We start from the raw sequence: 6,074 nt of genomic DNA, 5'->3' as shown, positions 1-6,074 counted from the left end.
CTGCTTCACCACCTTGAAAAGCTCCCACAAAGTATTCTCTTCTACCAAAGCCCCTATCAAGATGTCTCCTACCACCAAATCCCAGGCACCTCCCGTATCCTCCTCCTTCTCCTCCATAGCCTCCACCAGTAGAAACATTCCTAAACCCACCAAGGTTGTAGAGACTCCTGCTGCCATAACCATACCCATAACCACCATATCTTTCTTCTCCTCTGTTGTCTTCCCAACCGCTTAAGGCAGATAAGCTTCTCCCACCACCCAGTATGCCACAGTGAGCAGAAAAAGAACTGAAGTTCCCATCCCCAAATCTGGAGAAATGGTGGCTCATAGCGTCGCTTTCAGAGCGTCAAGAGAAGACAAGAGAGCAGATGGAGAAGGTTGTAAAACAGGAGGAGAAATGAGAGTGAAGGATCCTCAGCTCCTCTGGTGGGGGTGACAGAAGTTCTCCTTTATATGTTCTGGAGGAGTTAGCCTCCATTCCGTGGTAATTAGCAGGTCTGTTAATGTTGTTATTGGGTTTGGTTCATCAGGCTGCAATTAATGGCTGCCTGAAGAGAGGTCAGAGTAAACACCACACACCAGTGGAGGAATTGTGAAATTCCCCAAATCCTGCTTGACTCATGAGCTTTGCTCAGATGAGATTTCTTTATCTCATCAGCCTGCCCTCCATCATTAATTACAGTTCGCACAGTTATCCATGCACATTACCATGGTTTGTTCTCTCTCAAATTTCCCCACCTCTTTTGGCATTTCATTTCATGAGACAGAAGGCCTTGATATTGTCCTCGTGTTGACTTGGGGGTGGCTCACCTTGCTTCACCACATCACCGGGAGCGCCTACTACAGAAAGCAAAGACTACAGCTCCCTTAGCTTCCCGTCCTCTCTTTTCTCTCATTCCCAGTATCCCCAGCTGTGAGTAAGTATTGCTTCTACAGGGAGAGGAAGGTGGTGTGATCTGGTCTTCTTGCTAATGGCATAAAAAAAAAAAAAATCTGCCTTTGGTTCATAAAGCTGAAATAGTGTCTAGAAAACAGAAAAAATGGAATCTCTCTGTATCAATTTTGGCTTTAAATAAATGAATACAGAGCTGTAAATGGAAAAGAGAAAGCTCTGAGATAAACTTTAGTCAATTAAACCAATCTTTTAACTATTAAAGATTAATATGAGGTCACTGTAGGGAACAGATGACCCACATCACTTCCATAGCCTAGGACTCTTGGCTGCTCCTGCTCTTCCATGTGGGAATAGTTAGACCATGAACTAAAACTGCCTGTTTGTGGGGTGTTTTAAAGGCCCCACCACTGGATAGCTGAGATGTCAAATACAGAGCTGGGCTCCAAGCTTTTCTACCCAGATTCTCCCACTGATCTGCCATCTGCCTGATCCATCCCACTTTCTACTCCTCATCCCTGTGCAAGACTCCACTTTTCCAGTCTGAGCACACTCCAGTGCAAGACTCAATGGCCATGGACTCGTTAAAAAGCATTTGGGAGCCAAATCCTACTGCTGACATGCCACTGAGAGTCTTCAGCCTTGACTAATATCTCAAGAAGACAACTGAGATCTGGTACAGTGTCTCCAAAAGCACTGGTGGAACAATTTCCACATGGCAAGCACCTCCCCTTTGTCCCCTACACAACGTTAGGAAGAGCTGGGCTTCACCTGATGGGATGCTCTTCCTTCCAAAGGTGCTGGCTGAAGCCACGCTGTGAACCCTTCAGTTATATAGAGGTTACGTGGTCAGGGCTCTGCAATCCTTGCTCTGGCTCCATTTGGAAAGTGCCTCGTAAATCCCCTAAATGAAAGGTTTGTAGGGAGAGGTTATTAAACCAGCTATTATTAGACCAGCTGAAATATCTTGAGGTGGACAAGATTTCGGATGCTCAGTGACCAGAGGAAGGACTTTTCCCAGAAGTAGACACAGTGTTTTCCAGACGACCAGATGAGAAGTACTGCTTTTCCCTACCAAACTTGGTCTCTTCTCGCCTTACACCAGGAATGGCCCACTGGTAGCCCAGACCTTCCACTTGTGTTACTTTTTTGTAATTAAACTTTACTAGTTACTTATATTTTACTGAAAATTTCAACCAAATTTCCCACTGAATTCCCCCTTTTTATATACCTATATAAAAATCTGACTTGGATTGAGAATTCTGTGTCCTGCTGGGAAGAATAATTACGGTGAACAGAAAAAATGTGTAATGACCATGATTTTAAAAGTGAGTGGGGAGAAATCTGGAAACAGACCCATTTCAACACATCTGGGTAAGGTTTGCCCAAAGCATTAGGATATTACACAAAAATCTTTCCTATTCTGTTTTAGTTAGGCTCCGTAGTTTCTAGATGCTGGTGCATCTCAAGAGAAACCAATATAAATTGTCCTCCTTCGCTCCCGTATTTCAGTCAAGCTGAAAGATGCTTTATCTGCTGTATCTGCTCCCTGCAAAATTCTGTGTAGGACAAACTGTGTCTGAACAATGCTGAGACTGAAACTCCGGTGTGACCTTGGAGCCATTATTAGGCTCAGGTAAAGATTAGGAGGACAATATGACTTCATGTCAGGAGGAGGCGAGACTCAGTGGACGTGACCCATGAATTTCCTTGAGAGGTCTGACCTAAAAAGTCCCTTTTGCCTGCCTTAATTAACAATTCCCCAGCAACGTGCACAAGAGTTTCTAAAGGGTTGCTGTTGCTCACCCACCTGTTGAGTTTGTGAATGACTGCTTTGGGTGCAATTCATCTTCATCCCTCCTCTTTCCATTTTCAGAGTGGCTCGTTCCAATGCACGCTGCATCAGGCAATGCTTGATCTTGGAAGGACGTGTTATGACCTAGGGGAGGGAACTTCATCAATGATCTGGACAAGGGGATCGAGCGCGCCCTCAGTAAGTTTGCAGATGACACCAAGTTGGCCAGGAGCATTGATCTGCTGGAGGGCAGGAAGGCTCTACAGAGGGATCTGTCCAGGCTGGATCGATGGGCCGAGGCTTAACAAGGCTCAGTGCTGGGTCCTGCATTTGGGTCACAACAACCCCATGCAGTGCTATAGGGTTGGGGAAGAGTGGCTGGAGAGCTACCCAGCAGAAAAGGACCTGGGGGTGGTGGTCGACAGCCAGCTGAATACGAGCTGGCAGTGTGCCCAGGTGGCCAAGAAGACCAACAGCATGTTGTATCAGGACCAGTGTGGCCAGCAGGACGGGGGCAGCGATCGTCCCCCTGTGCTCAGCACTGGTGAGGCCGCCCCTCGAATCCCGCGCTCGGTGTTGGGCCCCTCACCCCAAGAAGGACATCGAGGGGCTGGAGCGTGGCCAGGGCAGGGCAGCGAGGCTGGGGCAGGGGCTGGAGCCCAAGGGTGGGGAGGGGCGGCTGGGGGAGCTGGGGGGGCTCAGCCTGGAGAGGAGGAGGCTGAGGGGAGCCCTCATCGCTCCCCCAACCCCCGAAAGGAGGCTGGAGCCGGGGGGGTCGGGCTCTTCTCCCCAGTAACAAGTGATAGGATGAGATGAAATGGCCTCAAGCTGCGCCAGGGCAGGTTTAGGTTGGATATGAGGAAAAATTTCTTCACTGAAAGGGCTGTCAGGCCCTGGCCCAGGCTGCCCAGGGCAGGGGCTGCGTCCCCATCCCTGGAGGTATTTAAAAGACAGGTAGATGTGGTGCTTAGGAACATGGTTTAGTGGTGGCCTTGGCAGCACTGGGTTAGCGGTTGGACTTGACGATCTTAAAGGTCTTTTCCAACCTAAACGATTCTATGATTCTATGAACACCCACAGACCAAACAAGCCAGCTCCAGGTGGAACAACAGTTAGATAGATGTCTATCCAAAATCATTGCCCTAAATACACACATCAGCTCACTGTGTGAAGCAAACCAGGTGGCAATTCATACAGAACCGCTGCATTGATCTGAGGCAGCTGCGTCCTGCTTGAGAAGGCCTCCTACAAACCCTGCATGAGAAGAGCAGCCATCCTACCCCACGTGCCACATAATCCAGAGCACAGCGTGTAGGCTGCTGTTGTGATTGTTGCTGGCACCAGCTTAGCCTTGGCACAACAGACCAAGCCACACCTGAACCTGTTGAGCTTGCTCCAGAAACAGCGATGCATCCAGAGAGATGTTCATGCATCCTGTGGATGAAGGGGGAGCTTCCTGTGATACCTTCCTCTTCCCTGCAATGAGTTGCCATTGCTCTTGGATGTGCCTGGGCAGCTTCTGCAATGATCCTTTAAAAGAAACAGCAAAACAGTTCCTAACATGCATGGACCAAAAGGACCACAGGTTCAACCAACATCCTTACTGCGGAGATGGAATATCACAGAATCTAGGAAGGAGTTCAAGTCTTCAGGGGCTATTCAAATAGCCACATGGTCAACCTGGCTTTTTCGTGTTGGGGATTTTTAAGACAAATTTAAATTGCGTCCCAGAAGTTACTCATGTAAAATTGACTGCCTGGGCTTCTTGTATAGCTGCTGGAGCAAGCACAGAAAGTCCACGTGTTATTCCTCCCATCCAGAACAGTCCGTGAAGTGGGTGATGATGTTCCTCCCATCTGGAGGAGCCTCTGAGACAGGTGACATGAGCGTGCCTTTCTGGATGGTCTCATTTCCCTCTATGGACCCTAAGGGAACTGGAGAGCTCGCTCAACTCCTGACTTTCAGGTGGTGAAAGTAATGCGAGTTGAGCCGTCCTCCATCAGACCCATGTCACGGAGACTGCGCCAAGGATGAACATTTTTCAAACCATAAAGAGAATTCACAAACAGACCCAAGCTTAACCCTTTGAGCACAACTGATGCAGCAACCTGCCAGCCTCCACAACCCACATCCACCTCTGCCCACCTCCAGTCAACCCAAATAATAAATGGGAATAATAAATTCTAGTACCTAAATTCATGCTCAAGGAAATGCCTCTACATTCTTGCAGGACCATTTTAATCGGCTCAAAACAGAAAGCCTAAATGACTAAAATCCTGCAGATGTCTCAGAACAAAGATCTAGCTGCTTTTCAGCACTGCTGGACATAAACTTGTGATCTTTACAAGCCACGTTGGCAGAGCAGAGAATAGATGAATAAGTACAGTAATGTTCTTATCACTATTACCTAACTACTGCACGCCAGCACAGTGGACACACAGCAGTGTAGTACAGTAGCACGTTAATAAATACAGTACTTGGGTTTAATAGCTGGCCAGATATCTATCTGCTTGATAGACACACACAGGATTGAAATAGTAGATCTTGATCACTAGTTGCCTAAATACCTGCATAAGTAAGGCCCTAAGTCGCTTTGAAAATGGGACTGAGATCACATAAACGCACTAATAAAAATGCCTTTCGTCCCACAGACTTTCATTTTCTCCCACCTTCTACCACAGGGACTAGCGATAACCTTTTTTCTGCGGCCAGTAAAGGCAGTGATTCTGAGGAGAGAACAAAAGGAAGAGAAGTGTCAAAAACCTTGTAATACCAGAAAAAAAAAAAAGTGAAATGCTGGTATTCTACGAAAGGTTTATGCTACTTTAATTCTGAGGTTCCCCAGCTTGGAGAGCACCGTGCCTGCAAGGCTATATGTACTAATTATACAGACACTTCAGGGTGGGAGCAGGAATATGATCCCACATACGTGGTCTATGGTACATAGAGATCAGACGGAGCTTCCCTCACCCAGACCTACATCTGGGTGAGACTGAAAGTTGCTATTAGACCACAGAAAAAAGCACCCTGTATCAGGGCATATTCAGAATTACAGGAGTTGTCAACCCTTCATAGTAAAACAGTGAAGCTTCCTGACGAGGAAGCTATAATTAGAGGAGGTCTGGGAAGCCCCTAAGATGAGAGGGCTTTGTCCTGCATAGACTGATATAAGTGGGTACTGAGTCCAGCCGGTTGGGAATGTTTTTGGGGGGAAAATGTTCTTTTGTCTTTGGTAAACAGAAGCATTTTGGGGAAATGCTTTGGGCGAATTGCACAGAACCAGGGTGGAGGTAGGATCGAAGGTGAGGGAGAAGAGCTGACCACTCCAAACAACGTGAGCTCAATGGATGGCTAAGGAGGAACTTGGCACAGTGCCTGTCATTGGCT

This window comes from Platalea leucorodia (assembly GCF_965183815.1).
Source record: "Platalea leucorodia genome assembly, chromosome: 23".
Lineage (NCBI taxonomy): Eukaryota > Metazoa > Chordata > Aves > Pelecaniformes > Threskiornithidae > Platalea > Platalea leucorodia.
Note: the sequence above shows the minus strand (reverse complement) of the source record.